We start from the raw sequence: 23,419 nt of genomic DNA, 5'->3' as shown, positions 1-23,419 counted from the left end.
TTGTTCAGTTCGGTCCTGTGCCGATGTTCTAACATCAGTGTTTCTTCATTATGCATCCAATGACCTGCAGGTCACCACTCTCCCTTGACCCTCGTTTCTCAGCACGCACACATTCCAGCCGTACTCCACTTTGCTCTTCCTCTGGGACTCTGTTGTGCTTCGTGCTGTTGTAGTTCATAAGCAGATTGACGGCTGCCGCGCCTTTGCCCCCCAGGGTGCTCAGATCTGCACGAGATTTAATAAAACAAGGATGCATTGTTTTATGCGTCAAATAAACATAATAAATATGTGGCAGAATGTTGTGCATCTGCAGGAAATCCTCTCCCACGGGCTCTGTGTCGGTTTTGAAGGGAATCTTTTGTTGTAGTATTTAGTATTTAGACTTCTTGGTCCTCTATAGTACAAAACAGTTAATAAATCCAATTTAAACAATTAAAAAATATATTTTTAAAGTAGTAACTTGATAAGTAGCCTGATGACCGCCGGCTACTGTAAACGCTTCTGTCAAACTACGACTGGTAATGGCCATATTAAATACCCTAAACTAGTAATTTTACATTCATATTTTAGCAAACACTGCTGCAGTTGTACTGTAAACTGTCAACACTTGATTCACTGACTGAAAACCACTCGTCAATATTTGCATTTCCCACATCAGCTTCAGTTCTTACCAATGAGCTGAGACACCCAATTAAACAAAACGACTCCGACGGGCCTTAAAAAACTTGTTTTATAGGCCAATAGGACAAGTCGGACTTTCCCCAATGCCACAAGGGGACAGTTGTGCTTGTTGTGTTGGTGCAGCACTGTCCTTATTAGTGAGAAACACTGGAGGACATCGATAGACACGCTGCCTACTGGCCTTTCTGTATATACATATACATACATTATATATATATATTCCCGAAAGAGAACCAGTGATACGTAACCCAACTCGTCTCCAAGGACACAAAGGCCTCCCACGCTGCGAGTGGTCGAATCAATCGACCTCCATCTAAGTCGAATGAAAATGTCCCAATGCAAAGTTGTCCGTCTCACCACGTCCTCACATGAGTGTATTCAACAGACATCAATCGATGGGCTCACTTTGTATCAGCTGCCATCGACGGGGACACGCAGCTGGACCCAGTTTAGCCCCAAAAAAACAGCCGTCTAGACGGAAGACGGAGAGGAATTAAAAAAGGACGCAGATAACGTCTGACATTTCTGCTAACAGCAAAGAGATTTGTATCTACAAGATGAATGCGCGCGCCGGGCGTTTGGATTGGCTGTTCCTCTTTGACAGCTGGGAGGGCACAAAGGCAAGGTCACACTACGCTGTTACAGGAGAAATGTCATTCGCCTAATTGTTTCCCATTTAGCATCGGCTTTAGTCGGCTAACAAGGAATCCTTTTAGTTTGGACCCTTTGAATCGAACCGACATATTAGAACTCACAAACCCTTAATACAAAATGTTGTGTTATTAGGTATTATCACCCAAATATTGTTTGCATGCAAACCACTGCAATAGCACTTTTAAAAAAAAGTTTGACTTTTTGCACCTTTGGCATTCAACAATCCACAGAAAAAGACAATGTTCAGTTTTGTATTGTAAGGGAAGAGATAAGTCTGTGTGTGTGTGTTTCATATTTGTTTGATATTTTTGGGCTGAACATAGATGACTGCACTCCTTGCGTGATGCACTTGTTTTTCATTGCATGGCTCAAGCTGTTTCTCTGTTTTGTTGTTGAGAATTAAGCACACATACTTAATTCATAGTTCTTTCGTCAGACTTTGTGGAATGAAAGAAAAATTCAGCAGCATGAATAAAATCAAATGATAATAGACTCCTGGGGGCACAGTGCTGCACAAATGGCAAGCATTCGCATTAAACAGATGAATTATTATAATAGCAGATAGAGTATCTGTATAATCGCACAGATGGGCCGAGTCAAAGTAGACATTTAAGAGCGCATCCCGATAAAGAATAACTCAAACGCAAATTGTAATTTTGTATTTTGTTTGTTGTCGTCTTGGCAAACCCGACTTCCTGCTGGAAGGGAGCAGTTTCTTATAAGTGCTGGGGGACAAGTCAGGGTGTCACTTAGAGACAGATTTATTTGAGAAATAACATAATTATAATTGTGGAGAAACCGGCATCCCATTTGTGTCACCGTCACCCATGAAATTACATTTTCACAAGACTCGCTGTGAGCTGATAGAAAAGGCTGAAGGCCCCAAAAAAGAAAAATAATCTGTGATTTTATTGCCTTTCACTTTGGCCATCTCAATTTTTGGCACAATATTATATTAAAGTGATATTAAATTTACATTTAACATGTGTGTTTGTTAGCGTTCAGCCGCATGGTCTGCAGGACGTTGACTCCATGTGGACCAGACTGTCAACAGCTGGATTAAAACATGAACTGTACAGAATTTATTTCCATCATCATCTCTGTTCTGATCAGCTGCTTACAGGCAGCAGCGCTCCAAGTACTCTACATTATATCCATACTGTTTATAACACTTAAAATGTAGAAGTACAGTTTCTAAATGCTGAAGACGAGGTTTCAAAGCTAATCATGCAAACTAGAGGCTGACGTTTCATCTGTGGGAAGAACCAACCGCATCCCTCGTATAGATGATTGCAGTGTTACATTCCCGTCTGCTTCTTGTCATCTCGTCTCTGTGTGTGTGTGTGTGTGTGTGTGCGCGTAGGTCCGTGGGCGTGTTGTGCGTATTGTGCGCGTCAGCGCTGCAGGTGCGTGGACCGGAGTGGGTTCTGGCGGGGGTGAGTGACAGACAGCAGGTACGCCTCCCTGCATCGCCGGCTCTGTGAGGCCGGTGCTCAGAAGGCCAAGCGGCACCACGAGCGACAGAAAGCTGCTATTCTCACGTCCCCCCCAGCGGTGGTGACGTGATTATGAGATGTTACCACATTCATCAATGTTTACCTTACACAGGAGCCTAATCACTGACACTGCATGCAGCTCCTGCTTCAATGTGCTGTGAGACCGTTCTTGGGTCAGTAAATCTTAAACAGCGGATGAATCACATGCGGTCTCGTGGATCTATTTTCAAAATATAAAATACGACACAATAGTAGAGGAGGTTTCCTAATACGTTATTATGAAATAATAATTTGCACATATTGTTCCACTGGATGACAGCTCAGCAAACATTGATGGACCCTTTTACTGCAAAAGGTACAAACTGTGAAGTATTTGTGAACCTCAAAATGATATCATTGAAGTTCCAAAGAGGCATTTTAAGCGTTTTTCTGTGGGCTGTTTATTGATATTGACACATGATACATGTTGAGAAAGAGAGCGGGGGCCCTGTTGCTCCTGGAATGTACGCCCATGTGGTCACTCAGAGTCTAGACATTGTTTAAACTGACAGCTTGATTCCATTTTGGCCGTCGGGGAGCCAGAAAATCAAGGTGCAGCACCGGCCTCCCCGTGTAGCCCAATTTGTCCGTTTTTGCCGGACATTTCAGTCCCCCACGTTTTACATCCAGTCTTTTTTTACTCGTTGACTCGTCCGTTTCTGGAGAGCCTCTCTGGAGCCTCCCGTCTTCCAGCACTGGACCGGCTCATGGAAACTGAGACATCCAGCTCACTGCAGGGCCACATTTCCATAAATCTCCCTTCTCTCCATCTGCAGCCATGAAATCCTTTTTTGATCAAGCGCACCGGGCTGCTGACCATCTTCCACACGCAAATGTTCGTTTGGCACGAAGAATGCGGCGGCGGCGACGGCGGCAGTGTGCTCGGCATTTCCGAGCCGGACAAATTGGGCTAAGATAGCAGCTGTTGGGCATGGGAAGGCTAATCAGGTTAGCCCAATGCTGAGGATTAAGCAGCGAGAGAAGCGTTGTTGTTCTGCTGCAGCGCGCCACACATCTGCTGTTGGCTTTGTTATCCGAGCTGTTCCGTCTTGTTCGCTCCGGCAGGCCTCGGCCTTGTTGTTCGCTCGCTGCCGTTTACCACGGGCCTTTTCATGAAGAAAGTGTCCAATTAACTTTGGATTTGGTGGCATGTGCTATCACATCAGAGTTCCCACAGAGTTTCACATAATTTGCGTGGCAGGGTGTGAGGGCTTTAGGCCAGCCGCTTTAAAATCACCCCCCTCATCTGAATGCACTGCAACAAGCATTGCATGTCGGCAAGCCTTAAATGCAAAGAGACAGCAAGACAAAATAAGGGCCACTGCAAGTGGAATCGTCTGCAGGACGGCTTGTTGTCTCTTTACGCCGTGATAATAATTTAAGTGATAAAACATTTCCAATCCTCGTGAGGCTGTGTTTCACGTCACCTTTCTAAAAACAAAATGCTTTTTAGTCATCGTCCTCAATAATTTTGGTTTTTGCTTCGCTTTAACAGCATGTATCTGTTTTGTGTAATTTTGGGCTAATATTTAACATTTAAATAGTCTTTAATAAATGTTTCAGCATACTTGCATCCTTTCAGGCCACTGCATGAGGCTTTTTTGAGTAATCAATGACGATATTAGACATATTGCAAGTGCCAATTGAATCAATTACCAATCATCAATTCACACTTAAAAAAAGTCCCCGCTTGATTTAGATAGGATTAACTAATCTGATCTAATCTAATCCTTAGTCATAGCAATAATATGTGGCCTCATGGAACCAGGTTCCAAGGTGGAATGCAATGCTGTACAGTCACTGTGCACTCAGCATGGGGCCAAAGCCTTTTTTAATCTTCCCTAAGGGGTGTTTTGTTTTTAATACTTCCATGCACAGCCCTCTGGCCAAATGTATGTTCCCCGTTCTTTGTACTTGTGTTGTTAGTCCAAAGGTTTTAATGTAGTCTGGCAGGTGGATTTGCCTTCGCCTCGGCTCATCACCTCCCTGAGAAGGTTTCATTCAAGCTGTTTGCTTGCATATCTGCTTGAGAAGATGAACCTCAGATGACCCAAAGGTTTCTGTGATTCCTTTGACATTTCAGTGACCTTTTAAATGTATAATGTCCATATTTTTATACGGTCTACTCTATTATATTCACTTTTTCCTTTGTGTATAAAAAAGTAAGCAAGCTAAATTTCCTTTTGGTCTGTTCGGTTTTATTCTCTTTGAAGAGAGGCAGATGAAAAGGAGGCTGGGGGGTGTTGGTACTTTTCATGAAGCTACTTTGGGGCGATGAGGAAAGGACGCCGGCAGCATCTCTAAATGAAACAGCAGGCGAGGGGCCCGTCTCACACAGTGTGCAAATATGTACAACCCTTATTTAAGTCACAAACAAATTATTTTCACTGAAATGTAAATTACGATGTAAAAAGGTGTCTTTTTTTAATTAAGATATTTGTCCACATACCCGCCTGTTGCTTTGTATTGTACAACACACAATTCAAGAGGATCGTTGACTCCATCACTGCATACATTAAATCCATATTGCATTCTGTATTTTCAACTTGTCACAATTTTTCTCTTTGAAACACTCAGACTTGTAAGATTGCAATGCAGGCACTTCAAAGAGAAACCGCAGAAATGTGATTATTTTCAATTGTTTAACGATTCGCGCATCTACAACGAGGTGCATGACCAGCGCACGTTGGTAGCTTTAAATAGAGCTTCGGATCAATGCAGCCGACTTTGCCTCATTTGTGTCATTAGTTGAACTTGATGCACAGACTGTAAGCAGCCGCTCACACCGTGCTGCGTGTCGAAATGGCGGCCGTGGGGGTGTGTTAGTGGGGGGGGGGGGGGGGGGGGGGTTCAGACCTTGAAGCCCACCGAGTTGAAACAAGGAATAATGAATTAAAGCAAACGGGGAGATGGAGGTGTGCCACACGGCGTTGTCCGGTGGAGGCGCGAACTGCGCGGCAAACTGGAGAATTAAGTCGCGTTCACCTGTTCAACTTTGAAAAGCAGGCCACTCACAGCTTTGGGTGTTTACGTAACGAGGACGGAGAGACAGCGGAGGAGCACTGAAGTGAGTTGAGGCGTGTTGACAGTGTGGCCTTTTGTTCCTGGCGAGGACGCTTGCTGGATTGAATTGATCTGACTTTAGAGCCTGAGCATTTATCTTGGTCAGTCATGTCTGATCTGTGGCTGTCAAGTGGAGACGGACTTCTGAGGGAAGTAAATTGCCTGCAGAGCGAGCGATGGGTCTACTTCACCTCTGAGCCTCATGTGTGTTTCCTCCTCCAGGGTTAAAACACCCCAATCAAGTCATTGATTAGCTGATAATCAACAATTTTTTTTAGGAAGAAATGGCCAAAAAATTGCAATTGATGATCTATTTTAAAGTGTTGAAGACTTGATCTAGTAGAATTACCTGACAAGGAATCGTTCACTATTTCTGACATCTTGGAGACACTTAACTGATAATTACTTTGGAATATAAACATCTAAAATAATAAAAAGCGCCCCGATTTCAACGTTCCATGTGTTTGGGGTATTTTTATATTGATAAGTACTAACAAAATGTTTAATATATGAACAGGATGTACAATAAACTGAAGCAAAACACTACTGAAATGCTAATTTCTTCTTCCTCTGAGATTTTTCCTTTGGTCCACGTCTCTCCAAGGACGCCCGTAAAAATAAAAAGCAAAGATTGTATTGGCACAGTTGCGGCTTAGCGCTGTCACTCCAATTTAGAAGGCTGTTAGCTGATCCCTTTGACCGTGTCTCCCGCTACCTGGGCCATTTCTAAGCCACAGATGATAATCCTCGAGGGGAGCTCATTAAGTCTTTGCTCCAATTAAGCCGCACTCGTTTCGCCGGAGCACAATTGCTCCGCAGCGCAGCGCTCAAATCCTCCACAGTGGATTAGGCTGATCAGTCAGTGGGTGGGATGAACACGGCGCCATTGCAAGTCAGGGGACGAGGTGTGCGCTCCTCGGTGGGCAGCAGCAGCCTCCGCTCACATTGCACAATTTGACTTCAAGGAAACCTGAAATTTTAAGTTTTTTTTTTTTTTTTTTCCCCGCTGAGCACGCCGGCGATGGTGAACTTTGATATAGTGTGTAAATCCTTGCTGGCATTAAGGCTTTTAAAGCCTACATTTCACATAATCTGTCATGAATCCAGTTCCTGTATGGATGAGAGCGGCTGGATAAGTTGTCTTCACATCTCAATGCATGTTGTTTTTATCTTTAAAAGGATGTGAATGTGAGTTTTAATCATGGAAATGTTATGAAATGTAAAAAAAAAAAGAATATCCAAAAGGTTTTACTAGAACAGGCTACGACAGGAGGAACCCTTTGTGTGCAGGCTATCTTGATTTGATCGAAGGTAATGCCACGTGTCTCATTTCATGTCTGCCAAGCATTGACAAATAAGCACTATAATTTCACACAGCCTCGGCCTTCTGTTCATGCACAGGCCGTATGGGGACCACAGTGCAGCCCGTTGGTCACGAGAGCTGGGAAAGCAAAGTTACTTGTTCAATTCCGGCGGCTTTACGGTCGACTGAAGCCGCTCTCTTCAGCTCAGGCAACACATCCGTCAGCCCAGAGAACCCCAACAAGCACCGGCAGGAGAGTATCAGCACTGGGGGATCTTTTAATGGAACATAGCTACCGTTAACTCTCGCAGTATCCGATATTTATCGCTATGCACTCAGCTTCTTCAGGTGCGTTTGACTACAATGAGCCGCTCTCTGGGAGCTGGTTAGGCCGAAATATGATCAAGCTGACCAAGGAAGGAGGAAGCGTGTGTGTGCATATGTCACCCAGGCCTTTTCTTGCCTGTGATCACTGTGTGTGTGTTTAGCTAACATTTTCCCCTGGCCTGACATTTCTTGGAGGATGTTTATCCTGGATCACTGGACATCCGCGGTGGCGGAGTCTGAGCTCACTCTCCATGTCTGCTCTGATTTGTGTTTCTTTTGTTCCCTTTCAGACCCTGGAGTGAGCGACCCGTGAATAGAGTCACACTGGGGGGTTTCTAAAGGACTTTCTTGCTTCTGTAACAGTGAATTCGACATCTGACATTGGGAAGCCCTGCAGGTATGACAACACGAATCCAAATCGTCTTGTGAATGTGGATGCCTTTTCATGTCAGTTCTTGGGTCAGGTTTGGATAAAAAGGACGTTCACCCCTGCAAACAAACTGCATGTAACAGTATCCATATGTGACTTGTGTAATTGGAAGGTGGTGAAACTTGGGCAGACTGTACAAAACCCACGTTTTGCTCTCCGAGAGAGTTCTTCAACAAGAGGCCAAATCAACAGTTGTGTCATCATGTGTCAACATGAATTGTTGGGATTAAGCAAAAGGGAATTAAAAACACTAGTTTGGGTTCTCGCTCTGTTTAACCGAGCCGTAGCGCCACAAAGTCCAGCCCCATTCTCACTACTGTCATGTTGCTCATCCTACCAGGGTTTGAAGGCCTGGACAGCGTCTCGTGTCTATTTAAAAATGTCCTTTGAACTGACCGGCCTGGTCACAGGGCCATCTGTTCCAGCGCCACGGTCCCACGACGATACAAGAACTGATTACCCAAAGTTTATACACACACACACAACCATGATAGAAAGGAGGTTTCTTACTCGCAACTTGCACTTGAATTAGATTTTATCACAACACAAATGTTAAATGTTTGCATGAGTGTAATTAGTGTGGTGTGGAGTAATAGAGGCTACGTCTTGGATCTCTCTTCGTAGTCACACGCTGCACCAACACCTGCTGATTGTTGGAGAAACCGCAGCAGCGATGCAGAAGAAGGACAGAAAAGGGTTTCAGTGGAAACAGGAAACATTCTATTTTTGGAACTTATCAACACGGATGGGCCTTCTTGTCTTTCCGTGACATCCGTCTCAAATGGCTGCGCCGTGCTCGGCTCACGAGGTTCCTCCGGTCTACACATCTGCTGCAGCTGGTTTGACATGACACAGAAAAGCCAAAAGAGGATGGTGACATTACAAAAGAAAAACTTAAATGATTTTAGCAAACATACAGATTGTTATATTACATATACAGGACTCCCACGATAGAAGATGGAGACATTCTAAAAGCAGCATGTTGGTTCCTGACAGTTACTGTGTGAAGTAAAATGTCCGTTAGCCGCTTTTTGAAATGAATGAAAACACCAGCTGAAGAACATCCCAAGTGATGGCGGGTTCCTTCGCCACTCAGTGCGGAAAGTGCCATTTTCCTCCCAAAGGGCGAGCCGGTTCCTCCTCAGACACATCTCACCAACATGCTCAATCTCCAGTGCTGCAGGTTTCTGGTGACCTAACGGGTCTGATTGGGTTCCTCCATGTCTGCTTTTCATCTCGTTTCTTTGCAACAAAAGCACCCGGGGAAAAGAAAGACGGGCCGCGCTTGTGAATGAATGTGATGATGGCGGCGAAGGGACCCTGCTGAACGACTTGTGGAAAGAAAACGTGTCTCTCTGAAGTCCCTTGCTGCCATGAGGCATAACACAATTAGACTGCAGATTGTTTTTCCTCTCCCTCTGACCATCTGATTTCAGCTCTCGCCGGGCTATTCTTTCATCTGCTCTATTCCTCTGCATTGTCATAATGTAGCCGACCCGGAGTGCTCTCGCTGATCACTGGTGCAGCTTATCGGGGAAGTGGTGCCGCTTCAAATTGGGTCCCTTAATTTAGTCTCTCCACATTCATTCTCAGGATTACACCTCCAGGGGAGGAGGATGTAGTGGTGGAGAAGCCAGATAAACATTTTGTGCAGGTAGAGTCTCGAGTGGTACATGGAAATCTCATTCAGGGTTAGGAATTGAGGAAAGGAAGGAAAGAAGGAAGGAAGTACTAATGTTACAGTATTTGAGTCAAATGGATCGGATCGTTCTGTTGCTTCAACATGGCGAGCGTCCTGAAGATGCTTCGTCCTTTTACAGAAACCTCAAAAAACAGCCCTTCCATGTGGAATCATGACACAAACAATGTTCCGTTAAAATGTTTGCATTTTCCAAACATGCAAATAAGGAAAACGGGTGTATAAAACCTACATATTTATATATAATATGTCACAGAGATGAATATAAACTAAATGCGCAGCGAGTTCTCACTGAGTTTAATGGCGGGCATTACAGTTGCAGCTGTGAAGAACTTAACGGCCGTACATGGTGATTTCACTGGATTTAATGGGTATTTTTATTTACCGTCTACCTCTTGCATGCGGTCGTTTTCCAACTTTCCAGATGCGGATGTTTCATGAGCTGGGGCCTCATTTATAAACGTTGCGTACGCACAAAAGAAGGCGTACGCCGCTCTCGACGCAATAATAATAATACTTGACGGAAAAATGTGCGGTCCTTCACGCAAGCTCGGACCCATGCGTACGCACAAAAACGGGTGAAATGAGAACCGTCAGCAAACGCAAGAAACACGCAAACGTGTGTGAAAGTGTGTAAAACTAGACTGTTGTAAAGGAAATGCCATTACTGCCGCTCATAAATAACACGAACACCCGTTTGATCGATCTGCAGCGTAAAACAAACAAATTAACACATTTTCAAAAAGTAAATTGAAATATGTTCTGCAATAATATCGGCATATTATTAAATTCATCCACAAAACACAGCTGTTGCTGTCAGATGGACGGCAATAAAACGCCATGATGCCGTTACAATGCGTAATGACGCTGATGGCTGATCTTGCGCTCTTAGAAGATGTGGCACATGGAAGGATTGGCGCTGTAGTGCAGCGCACCATCGGCCTGTTTAAGGGCAGATGGCGCTGCCTCGACTGCGCTGGAGGGAGGTTATTGTTTACTCCTGATAAGGTGTGCAACATCCTGCTGCATGTGCTGTGCTACATAATGTAGCACAGCTTCCAAACGTGCCTCGACCCCCCTGACGCCGATGTTGGCCCAGACCCTGTCCCCAATCCCCAATCATTGCCGCCAGTCTCTCATCAAGAGGGGACAGCTCCGGTGCCCCCCCCCCCCCCCGGGGCAGACACACCTTGGCGATGGCGCGCTAAACGCTTTTTTGCATCTACTTTGATGTCAGACCATTTCTTCTTTATTTCGGCCGGTCCGAGGTCGTGAGGCTGCAGCGTTGCTCTGCAGCCTTTTGCCCCTCAGGTGCCTTGTTGGCATCAGTGACGTCCACACTGTGTCCTCCAAAGAGCATCTTACTTCTCCTTCCCACCTCCCAATGATCATTTCCACTTCACACTGAGTGAAGTTACGTTTCTTCGTTTCCTCTCAGTGTCATGATTTCGCCATCGATGAATATTAATTTGTGGGCGTTCCACAGAATATATATGGGCAACTGTAGGCGTGGCATGAAGCCACAAAAGCTGCGCTGCATTTAGAAGTGATTGTGATTTATTAAGGGAAAACTGCGTAGGACGTTTTATAAGTCTGAATATTTTCCGTGCGTCCGCACGTCCTACGTTTCAACCGTACGACAATTCTGGCGCAAATCCTACGCAGAGTTTTATAAACGAGGCCCCTGGTCTCAACATACCCAGAGCAGCTGTCTCAGAATTAACATTTGAAATTGTTTTTGGGCATTACTCATAAATGCAAGAGTTGAAACAATATTCATCTGTGGCCACACTTTACTGGGACAAACGTGAAGGCGTAATTAGGCCATTAAGGCCACATCTGCCAGCCTAATTCATTTTTAACTCGCAGAGAACTCTGCTGTATATTGCTACAGTGGATGTGACATTTTAATCAAGCAAGTGCTGTTAAAATGTTTACAGCGAGGTTGCGGAGGGCTTCTGCTCGTGTTGCTGTGGAGAATAGTTACTCCAGGTCGGCCCTGCAGACCTCCCTAATATCATTACAGCAATCTGTCACACAGGGAACACAAAGCAATGCAAAGATTGTGCTTCTTACCAGTTAAACCTGTATCATTTATGGAATACTTATGACTCAAGGGGGAGCTTATTACATCCATATTTTAAATCTATTTAAATACTTCTTTCTCTTGAGATTTTCTTTTTTTAATACCGCCTTTGGCATAAACACTGGGACTGGAAATAGAACTCTTAGATTAATTTGACACACAGAAGGCCATCTTCAAACAGCAACGCAAAGGCCTATACCACGACTACTGATGGTAAGTATTATGCAGGATTACAGTATATATGATGATTTCTGGTTTCTACGGATGATCCCACATTTAACGCAAGATGAAAAAATAATGTGTCGGGATTATTGATAAAATGGCGCCAGTTAGAAGACGGAAGAATATCGTGGATGAATTGGATAAATTACTATCGTAGTGTTGTTTATTTCCCAGGGGGTCATCCTGTTGAATTTTGAACAACGATGAATGACGTTAAATGTGTGTGTCTTTTCGGTTTAGAGACCCTGAGGAGCATTGAAACGGACGGTGTATTATTGAACTCAAAGTTGTTAATATTCAAAATGTGAACGCGCTGGTTGTTAGCAGAGAGTTGCTGGTTAGGACCTCAAGCGGGGAAGGAATGAGCTCCACACTGTGCGTCTGCAGTGGAGCTGCTCAATACAGAGTGTGAGTGGACGCAGCCAACACACACATGTATACACACACGCACGCACACACAACTCCTTGTTTCTCGTTTTACAGTAACTCTGTGAATTTAGGCAACCTTTAGTACTCTTAAGATCGCAGAGTACCAAGCATATTTACAGCTTCACAATTCCCAGCTGACGTTAAGCGAACGTGACCGTTCATGGCGGCGGGGTTCATCAATATGCATGTGCAGCTGAGGAAGTGCTTCTGCTAACGGCGCACAGCTTTCACGCTCAGCACCAGCTAAGCACATGACATGACATTCTAATGATACATTATTATTGCCATTGTGATGATACAAATTGTACTGTGACATTCAACAGTATCTCATGAATGGGTTCGTTGAAATGTCCTTGCGCTGGCACGGTGGAAATATCTGACACAAGGCAGCCATCAAAAGCTCCGAGCATTCGGCGGAATGCAATTATCGTCGACGAGGGCTTTTCATGATTTTGTTAAGCGTTCTGTCTAAGCAGAGTTCCACCGGTACGGCGAGTGGGACGCGGCAGACAAACAAGAGAGGGCGACGTCTGTCTGGATGCCGCGCGGCCATCGCTGCATTTGTTAATCCACCTCGCGCTACAAGTGACCCCGAAGCCCATTTTACAACCAAGATTAAAGCAGCCAAACCGGTTTAGTGCCCTTTTTGGATTGATGAACTCACCTTCATGTGATAACAAGCTCTTAATCAATCCAAACAACTCGACCTTGTTCCAGTCCTTCGCGTCTGGTTCCTCCTTGCACGTTCAGCCTTAATCAGGGGCCTGACCACCTCCACCTGTGCGGGTCCTGAGGCCTTCTGGGAGCTGCGGTTCCCTCTGCAGCAGCCATCTTGTAGGCTGGCTGCTGCCCCTTAAAGGGGAAGTAGCCCCCATCCACCACTTGGCCCCGTGTGATGCCACACAAAGCAGTGGGCGGTTGCATGTAAGCTAAAGCTTTCGGATTGTATTACTGCAGCTGTGGTGAGCTTCAGGTCGCCATCGTGAATAAAACATCTTCTTATAGCCTCAGCGTGACGGCGCGACACCGCCTCATCTCCATCAGTCCATTTGCTACTTGTTTTACACCCCCCGATGCCTTCATTTGAACATTGGTGAAATTGAAGGAGCGCATTAACAAGCACTGTGTGATGTTAAATCGAACAAAGCCGGCTTCAGACTTTGTGTGACGGGTTCTTGTATTATTTTACTTATGTGAGAGTAACACTATTCTGAGGGACCGGAAATGAACAGAGGCACTTTAATTCTTTCCCAGATTCTTGTCACGTTTTTGTTTCCCTTGTCTGTGAATCAACACTTTATCCTTCTTCACACAGACCCTCAACGTGGATTTAGTCGTGCTGCGTTTTTTTGGGGGATGGTTGTAATTAAGAATTCTTGCATTACATGAGAATCTTCTCACTGGCGAGACGGGGGACAGAAGTTCAGGAGGCGATTTGGTTCTATCTGAGTTTCAAAGCCTCGGAAATGCCGTCAAAAAAGCTTCAAAAAGCTTAAATCGCCTTCTTCTGTTCTTCTTTCTTCTCCTTCCTTCTGCTTCACACTTTTCTCTCTCTGAGTAAACAGGGTTGTTTCTTCTTCATCTTTTGATGTTGTGGATTAATGGAAGTTGATCACTTTTTTGACGACAATAGGAGGTAATACCGGAGTCATTTTCCTCCCAGCGGTTTTCCATCAATAACGTCTCTTTCTACCTTTTAGATGATTTTCTCGTTATGCCGAAAACAGACAGGATTTTCAAATAACAAGACACACGGCGTTGGAGTCATTAAATGTCCTAATTAGGCGTATAATTTACCTTGTTAAATCATTTCTGTCGTTTTCTTTGCAATGTGGCTCACTTCTAGTAAACAAAGAATAAGTTCTGCAGAAGATGAGATGATCGGTACCTGCCAGCCGAATGGATGTTTGATAAGCCTGAAGGTGACTCCACTGGAATGACAGGGACATTTGGGTAGCTTTCACGTCTATTTTCACCATTAACAGTAAAATGTCATCAGGTTACCGAATATCCAAAATTTTGTCCATGCTTTGAAGACAAGATGTCTGGTAGCGTGACACAATGTTCTGCTGGTTTGTTCTTCAGATTCATTCATCCCTCCTCTACCTTTGTTCGTCTGTTTTTTACTGCTCTTCATCACATCACCAGACTAAATAGTTCTTCATCTGCGCCCGTTGAGACTCTTCATGAGCCTGAATATGTTTGTGCAACTGTAAGACATTTATTTCTTGCATTTCTTCCTGTTCACAGAGATCTTTCTTTTCTTTTCCTGGTCTTCAGGAAGCATTCAATTCAATGACCAGAGAACTAAGCATCTATTGTCTGTATGAAGCCGTCTAATAACCCTTAAAAGCCAACTGGCGTTCACTCTGCACCACATACGGTATATTCGTGTTTCCGGATGCTCAAAATGCCGGAGACGAGTTTGTGACTGAAGCACTTGGAAGCTGCTGTTTTCACACCTGCTAGGAGCAATCTCTTGGGTTTTTTAAGGGATTAATAATATATTTTCTTCCTCTCTTTCCTTTGTTGGATCCGTCGTGACTTTCAGGTGCTCTTAACCCGCCTTTTACTGGGAAGTGCATTTTGGTTTCTCTTACCTGCTTCTCATGAATAACTGGAGCACCAAGGAGGCCTTTCAGTTCCTGCCTTTGGTTTAACATACATTTAAATTCTCCGCTTGTGATTATGTAAATATGTTCTATAATGGATTCTTAATTGAGGATGATGTTGCTGCTGGGGATTGACGTAAAAGCCTTGGATGCAGCTGTCGGGCGCTTGTTTCCTTCATACAGGGTTATTTGGAAATCTGGTCATTTAAATTCCACAACTGCTATTTTGTGCTACTAATTCCTAAATCATTACCACTCCATCCGTGTGGAAATTTCAATTTCAAAACGATACAAAACGTATCTAATTGCTATACTCAAATTAGCCATCGTAAAAAGAGAGATTTTTCATTGTGACTTAACAGCCGTTACTGTACAGACTCACTGGACTTGTCGGTCAACAGGATGTAACTTTTAGTGCAGGAAGCACATTAAATGACTTGATATGCTGGTGCTGATTGTCAATCGCATTGCATGTTGGCGATTAAAGGGATGACTGACGATTGTCTTCCCCTCTGCCGATATCACGGAGATTTGAAATCACTATTGGAACTGAGATTAAGTAATATGACAACATCCGCGCCCCGCCGTGTGTGCACCGATGTTTCTGTTAATCCGCAGGTCTCAGGTGTTAACATCTTAAATGTCTTTTCCACGGTTTGACACCACACACACGCCACAGACTTTTCTTCTCTCACCGAGACGTTATTTGTAACACGATGCTGTGATATTGTCACGCGGAGCACAGACACCCGTCCTTTCAGGAGGCCGCCATCGTTGGAGAGTGAGACCTCTCTTCGATGATGCCTCGTCTATTCTGGCGGTTCCTTTTGCTTCGTAGGCCCAGATAACTTAACGGTGCTTTCCGATGCTGCTAACAATATCTCACATACCACAGCGCTGATTGCCAACTCTTCCTTTTAAGAGCTTAATTGACATTCAACCAAACATGAACCACCTTGTGACGACGTTAGTATTCCATTAGCTGTTTCCATTATTTTGTGTGGCCCCTCCATCAATGTAATGTTTCTTTAAAAAGCAGTTATTTCCTGGAGCTTTGACAATATTGACATTATTAAATATTTGTCAATAAAGCAAATTGAATTCAATTAAATTACTTAAACCAATAAGGGGAATGGAAATAATCCAGCTTGTTTTTAGTAGTAAATAAAGTCGTGACTTTACGTTTAACCTTCACACGCATATGCTGTTTGATGTTTGACGGGGTCGATTGGTTCTTTCTGCTGTGGCCGTTTCACGCAGTGAGACCAGTTAACCAGAGCCTGGCTGTCGGCAAATACAGGTAAAGAGGAGCTGGAGCCCTTTTACAGAAACAAACATGAAATCTCTTCTTATTGTGACGCTACTGAGGGTCCCTTCAGCGGGGGGCTTATATTTTAAACTGGGGGCTCGATAACTCTATTCAACTCTTATCTGGGCCACACGGAGGAGATTTACAAGGAGGTGTTAGAGATTTCTCTCATTCGCCGTGGGGTGTGTCCCACAGGCCAGACTGCACGGGAATACAGAGGACCCCCATCCAGGATGTCTTTGAGAGATTACCGCGGAGCTGGCCGTTAATAACGCGGCACAGCGTGGGACGATGGATGCTTTATTGAGAGATGCTACGGAGGCATTTGCCACGCTGGGTGGTAGTGACAAATTGTTCCTTGGGTGGGACCACATGGGGAGCTTATGAACAGGAGAGATGGGTCCATTTGTTTCATTGATTTTCTATATGCTATTGCTATAAATACAAACATAAAGGAAAGTGGGTACGCGGTGCTTTGCTGTCAGTACGGTTCTCCTGGAGACGCTTCACCTTGCTGTGTGTTACATGGAGCGTCTGCAGGTTTAACGCGTGCGGAACACAAGTAATTCACATGTCCTGGAAATAACGGCTAATTTCAAGTGGGTTTATGCGTCAAGAAATAGTTCCAGTGGAAAGCCGTCTGCAGCGAGACGGGATGAAAGGTGAGACTTCAACCGCTGCGAGGAGAGCCGGCAGGGGGAGTGGGAGGTGCTGAGGTGCTCAATGCACGGATTGTTTCCTCGCATGTCGGACTTTGAAGCAGCCTTGTGTGGGTCGATGGCTCTGCTTATGCAACACTGCGAGGTATTTATATAAAATACAGATTACCCCCTATGCAGAGCGACGTGGGCTAAAAACGTTAGCTTTGCTTTGCCATCTCCCCTTTTCCCTCCAACATCCCCCAAAGGTCATAGGGATGATGAAAATGCAATCGCTGTAAGTTGCATGAACACAAAACAACTACATGGTGCTCCTCATCTCGTCTGCAGTATCGTAAATGTTAAATCTATTTGAATTGCAGATGTCATATTTGTTTATGTTTTGTCTCACATGTGCACATAAAAACAAACTGGAATTAAGTGGATATTTCTCCACTTCTGCAACAGGACACACTGACGTGATTAGTTCTTCTCGGGGGAAAACACGGCATGTTTACACGAATCCATCCTGACTCCATCCTCAGATTTCTTTCAGTTCCTACTTCATTTCTCAGTTGTTCTCCATTAATTGCAGCATGTATGTATTGATTCACTCCATTTCCCTGTGTCTGCCATCGGTATGAGGCACATTATTTGCATTAGTTGCCGTGCAGAATGAAAACGTAGCCTCATTTTCCGTCTGGCCTGATTCGCCCTTGTTTGTTCCCTGCCCTTTATTTCTTTTGTTCCCTATTTGACATTATTTGGCCGACTTGTTTGTTGTCATACCCAGTTTGTTCAACTCTGTTTATCTGCCTTTGTGTTTGCCGTGATGCTTACCGAGAGCAAAGATGTGTTTGTTCTCTCTTGTTTGCCGTTCTCTTCGGCCTTTTTGCACGTGTAGAGACCGAACCTACGAGAGGAGTTGTTTAAGGACGCAGAGTCCTGCTCCGTCACGCCACAGATGGGAGAGCTGCAGTGTTTTTTTGGCGTCTCATTGCCACGACATGAAGAGAGAAATGCCAGGCCTGCCCGCTGATGGAAGAGAGCTCGGAGGTGGCAATGACCAGTCGGACACCCGCCATTCGACCTCTGACTTCATGTCCAGGCAGACTGCATCCGGCTCACGCAAACACAAATGTCAAGTATTTCCACATGAGAGTAGTCGGGATTGCGACCCCGGGGACACGCAGGGCCCTTGGTTTTTCTTTTTTCTCTCAGCTTTCCGTCCCTTTGGGATCGCTCATTCCCTCCGTCGTCCCTCCTTCCTTCCTCTCTCTGCCCGCTCGTCTCCTCACTCCGGCACACAGGAACTGTTCACTCGCGTGTCATTCGCCGAGGACAATGGCCGCCGGGCGTTTTGTGATGTAATGATCCCTGCCATTTTCCTCCGGTCAGCTGCAGAGGGGAGGAGGGCGGAAGGTAACGGGCCAAACGCAAACACGCATAAGGAGCCAGGCTTGTGACTCAGATATTGTTGCAGGAGAATTAGCCAGAGAAGTGAAGAACGCACAAGCTCTACCTTTCCCCAGGCGGCCCCACATGCTCCTTTCTTCTTCTTATTTAGATGTAACCTTTAACCAAAAGTTAAGTCCCGTCACAAGAGCCAACTACACGCAGCCAGCACATGAATCCACTACTGTTCAGACTCGTTTCGGTTCTTAAATAATACTCTGATTCTAGGTTCTTTTTCATTTCTGAATAATTAAGAAGTATCAATTGTCTGTAAAACAAGACATAGAGAAAAGGTGAAATGTATTTTCATTAGAACTGGAAGTTTCTAGAGCCACAACCACAATTTTTCCCAAAGTAACATTTTAACCTCAATGACGTCTCACTCAAAACAGACCCACATGTCAATAATATAAAACGTGCATGGATTCTGCACGGTTTGTAGCACGATGAGGTGTTGCTTTGTCTCTGCCAGCAGCCACGTTTACAGCAATTGGACGTTTTTTTAATAAATACAGACAGCTTTTGTTGAGAGTTAGCCGAGCGAGCGCAGTGCTCGTCTAGACGGGACGGGATCCAAATTGATGCCGCTTCCTTTTACGATGTGATTAGACTTGTTAAACACGTGTATTGATAAAGTATTGTTTTTTTTTCCTTTTGCCGCTCGGCCAACGAGAGCAGACCGGAGATGCTCAGCACTGTGATAGTAAATCAACTTATGGATAAAAGTAGCTCCTAAAGGAACCTGTCACCATTTGTTCCGCCTCCAATAATTTAGCACCGGGTTTCAGTAACGATAACCAAACAGCACCCTCTCAACAACGCCTGTAGAATAGTTCCAGCTGCTTGAGTATTATCCTAAAAGTGACTCAAATCTATTCATGTTACAGACAGTGAGATAAAAGTCACGTTTTTTTTTTCCACGTTAAAGAAAATAGAAGAAAAAGATGCTCAATACTTAATTGCATTCCTGCGTGGCTGGTTCTGGGATGGATTTATGTACAATACAATTACACAATGAATGTTCACAAAGTGGCTGCTTCAACAACAAGCCCTCCCTCTCATCAATTATGCTGCTTACACCAGACGTGGAACTTCACTACAAATGTAGAAGAAAATGCACGTTCTATTTATAGAATTTGCCAGATGTTAACAAGGAAAACGGTTCAGAAATTATCCGGAAAAAAATATTATATTCTATTTAACTACCAACATACACAAAATGAAGTAATGACAGCGTAGATAACTTTAAATATCTCGTATAGGCTTTTTAGTCAGTGTGCGTTAACTTGTCCGGGGTCCCAGTGACTCGCAGCTATTGATCACAGTTGCATTCGGCTCCATTATATCCGTTATCAGCATGTCTGCTTTAATATGCTCAAAAAACTACAGAAAGGTTGTGAAATTCAGAAGTCTGACACCACAACCAGAGGTTTATATCACCTGCCAAGACGATCAAAAACTCTGCTGCTGAAATTGAAAGCAAAAATGTATAAATAAATGGAACCGGACCGAATTCCGTAAATACTTTTATATATTACATACTTTATACTTCTATGACTCTTTAAAACCAACACATTTGATGGACTAGTTGATCTGATCTGAGGAAAAAAAGCTCTCTTTTGTCTCTGGACATTATTCTAATCCAAACGTATTCACGCAGACACACAACTAATAGGAGGGAAAGTGTGAGTAATTAAAATGTACATCAGAAGTTCCCATTGAAAACACACCACAGGCTGCTCTTCCATCTGTTAATTACTGTGAGTGGCTGGTTAAGTGAGTGCCTTGGCAATATGCTCATTTCAGATATATTCAGCTGATGAGCATTACTTCAATGACGAGGTTTACAAGCCAGATCTGCTACACTTATTAAAATCTTTCCTCCCTCTCATGTTTGTGCAAAACAAATCGTATTGTATAGCAAAATAATGTTTGTACTACACATTTGATCCACTGTAAAAAAACTCATTCCTTTGCATAAAGACGTTAGATTTCAGATTCAAAAGCCAAATTTGATTAGATAAGAATAGAAAGAAAAACACTGTAAGAACATTATGTTGACCTTGTATTGATGATACAATGTTTTGTTTTCTCCATCTTCATGCTCACTAAGGCAGACTCTAAATCCTCATTCATCATCGTCAGCCTCTTGCTGAGTCAGGTCTCCCGGTTCAGCGCTCCCAACGGTTCCGTTCTCATTCCCGCGTCGTAAGAATGTCATTTTGAACCATCCAAGTCAGTAGGAAATGACTTGACTCTCAAACAAATCCCTCCATTGTCAAACAGACGTCATCATTCAGTGTTACAGTCATGTGCAGACTTTCTCTGCACACAGTCAATTACCCTTTCTGCAGGCGTGCTGGAGGTCTGTGTGAGATAAATATCTGAGATAAACCTTGTTCTTTAAACACATTCTGCATATGTTCCAGTCACTTTGGATGTCACAGCTTCGGAGGAGGCATTTTGAATCTAGAAGTGTTATGCTGTGGATAATAGGGCCAGAAGACAGCCGAGTGCTTCCCCTTTAAGCCTCGGCTTCTTCCAATCATCTCAAATGACTGTGCTCGGGTAACACAACCATGGTTGTGATGTAGGAGCTGGAGCCAGTGTGGTGTCTTTTCCTACCAATGAATTCTGATTGCAATGATTCACCCTCAGAATTAGCCGTGTTTCTCCCCCTGCCAGCAAAGTGCTTCCAGCTACAAAAGCATGTTTGCGCACTTTCATCTGGCCGTCCGTTGCTTAAGTGGCATCGCCCCCTCGTTTTCATCACCGCTGCCATGCGCAGTCGAAGCACACGTGTGGAAATGTAACGCGACGACTGGGAGAGATCTGTGAGATCTGTGAGGCCTCCGTCAGGCCGGCGTCAATAGACGCATCACCACACTGCAGCAGGGGCTGAATCCGCTACGATGCTACGATGCTACATGAGGGGCCTTTGTCTCGTTGACGCCACACTGTAAGCTCTGTGTGCAAAGGTCTGTTTGCGTGTCCATCGAAGCCAAACAAACTGTGCAGTTTGAACTCGATGGGTCAAGGATGTCGGTATATTCTGTTATGATCAGTTAGATTTTAAGTATTGGAAAATCGCTTGGATTGAGAACAGACATGTATTACGTTTAGAGCAGGTAATAAACTCTTCTTATCCTGTGGCTTTTTGAGAACTTAAAACTGTTATTTTGGTGGATTTTAATAAATAAATGAGGTAAAAATAAAATATACGTCTTGAAAATTTAACTATGACTTTACACCTCATCTGTGGATTTTCACACAACTCCCACAATCCTCTTAGCGCAGAAGAAGAGCTGCCCTCTACTTGTCGAAAGCAATTTGGCATCGGCACTCGTTTCAGGTTTCTATTTAGTTCCTTTTTATTTGTCTCAGGCCTTTTTTTTACTCTCCCGGGTGTCGGTTCCTGTGTCAGGGAGCCCACGAGACGTCGAGTCGGGCCCCAGAAAGAGATCACCTCCACAGAACGCATCTTTATTTGGGTAGGAAAAGAGGAAGGAGGCTTCCAATCACTATAGAGCAATTGGCAGTGACAATCCACTACTTGCTGAGATGAATGGCTCGCTGTCCCACGGTGAGAAGCCGCCGTCACGAGAGGGCCGCTTACATAGTTCCATGCAAATCATGCGTGTTTGCAGAGGAGCCCCGTCATTCTGTCACGCAGTGCGCTGTGATTCAGACAGACAAATATATCACAGCCCGTTTCGCTTTGTTTGTCCTATTGGGACGGACCAAAAGAAAATCAGTCCATTATGAATGCATATGTGTTTAGAATACGGGTAGATGAAATCCAGCGTTCCGATTGGTCGAGATTGACTCACGGGGGGCACATTATTGAGCGATAATGTACAGTTATGCGAGATCTTGCAATGCTGTTTACATGCACCTACTATTCTTCTCTATGCTACGGAAATGAGATACACGACGTTTGGCGGCTACAACTATTTTGTGCTGAAAGGCAGCTATTTACTTACTGTTATAATGTCACTGGAAACCGTATCATAAAAGCAATAAGGCACTTGAGGCTGTACTTTGTCTTCAATAATGTGAGGGTTCGAGGGTAACAACAACCTCAAACTGTTTATTTATTTACAGTAATGGATGATAAAGTACAGCCTCTCGTACCTTATTGCCTAAATAGAGTACATGTATTGAAAAGCAGTATTACATATGTATCGCAGTCTAAATTTAATTGGGACTAAAGTTTCTAAATCACTTCATGTCGGATTGTGTGCTTCGTTGTCGGCCGTCGACCAATAACCTGGACAAGAAATGACTTTCAGCTCCTGAAACCACGAGTGACACAAGGACTCTTCCCTTTCACACCCCTTTGACGTGCAGGATAACACAAAGGCCGTAGGACGCCGGTGGGACGGCTGTCAGGAGTGATGCATCTGTTACACGTGAGACATGTACATGTACGTATCTCATGTCTGTGCAGTAGATTTTCCTACTTTAACGGGGTTAATTAGCCAAGCAGAGCTGTCACAGCCCTGATGAAATGGATTTTGTCGTCTGCATTAATCGTGATGCTTTGGCTTTGTTATTTAGGGACTACAATTCTGTTCTCTCTGATACGTTGCTCATACAAATCGACAGACTCGTGCACTCACCGTTAGGCCTTTAATGCACACGGTCGTACCGGAGTGACGACGGCTCAAGTGTCGAACCGCGATGTTTGATTGATAACCAAGAAATAACTGCTGTCAAACCAATGTAGTAATTAAGTAATCAGTAATTGAGGATTTGAATTGTAAAACTTCTGACAGTGACTTAAAATTAGAGACAAAACGTGAGTCTTGACGCTGCAGTTGGAAAAGAGAGACGGTCTCGCGCGGGTTTCAAGTGTTGGGGCTGGGAGGTCAAATGCTGCTCGTCTGATGAGCGTTTTTAATTACCCTTATTCAATTCATTATTTATTTGCAGCGTTGAACCTGCTTAACCTTGCTGCCCTTCAGCGGGAAAAC

At 44.2% G+C, this 23,419-nt stretch overlaps 1 protein-coding gene across 1 annotated transcript in view; it reads left to right on the top strand.

Moving 5' to 3' along the window:
* lingo2 (leucine rich repeat and Ig domain containing 2) overlaps nt 1-23,419 on the top strand; it is a 137,914-nt gene that overhangs the window by 34,448 nt on the left and 80,047 nt on the right. The window contains exon 3 of the mRNA XM_040174578.2: nt 7,854-7,960. The gene's annotated coding sequence lies outside the window, so the exon portion shown is untranslated. The remainder of the gene's footprint in view (nt 1-7,853; nt 7,961-23,419) is intronic.

Source organism: Gasterosteus aculeatus, chromosome 4, assembly GCF_964276395.1.
Source record: "Gasterosteus aculeatus chromosome 4, fGasAcu3.hap1.1, whole genome shotgun sequence".
Classification (NCBI taxonomy): domain Eukaryota; kingdom Metazoa; phylum Chordata; class Actinopteri; order Perciformes; family Gasterosteidae; genus Gasterosteus; species Gasterosteus aculeatus.
This window is presented reverse-complemented; position numbering and strand designations above follow the sequence as displayed.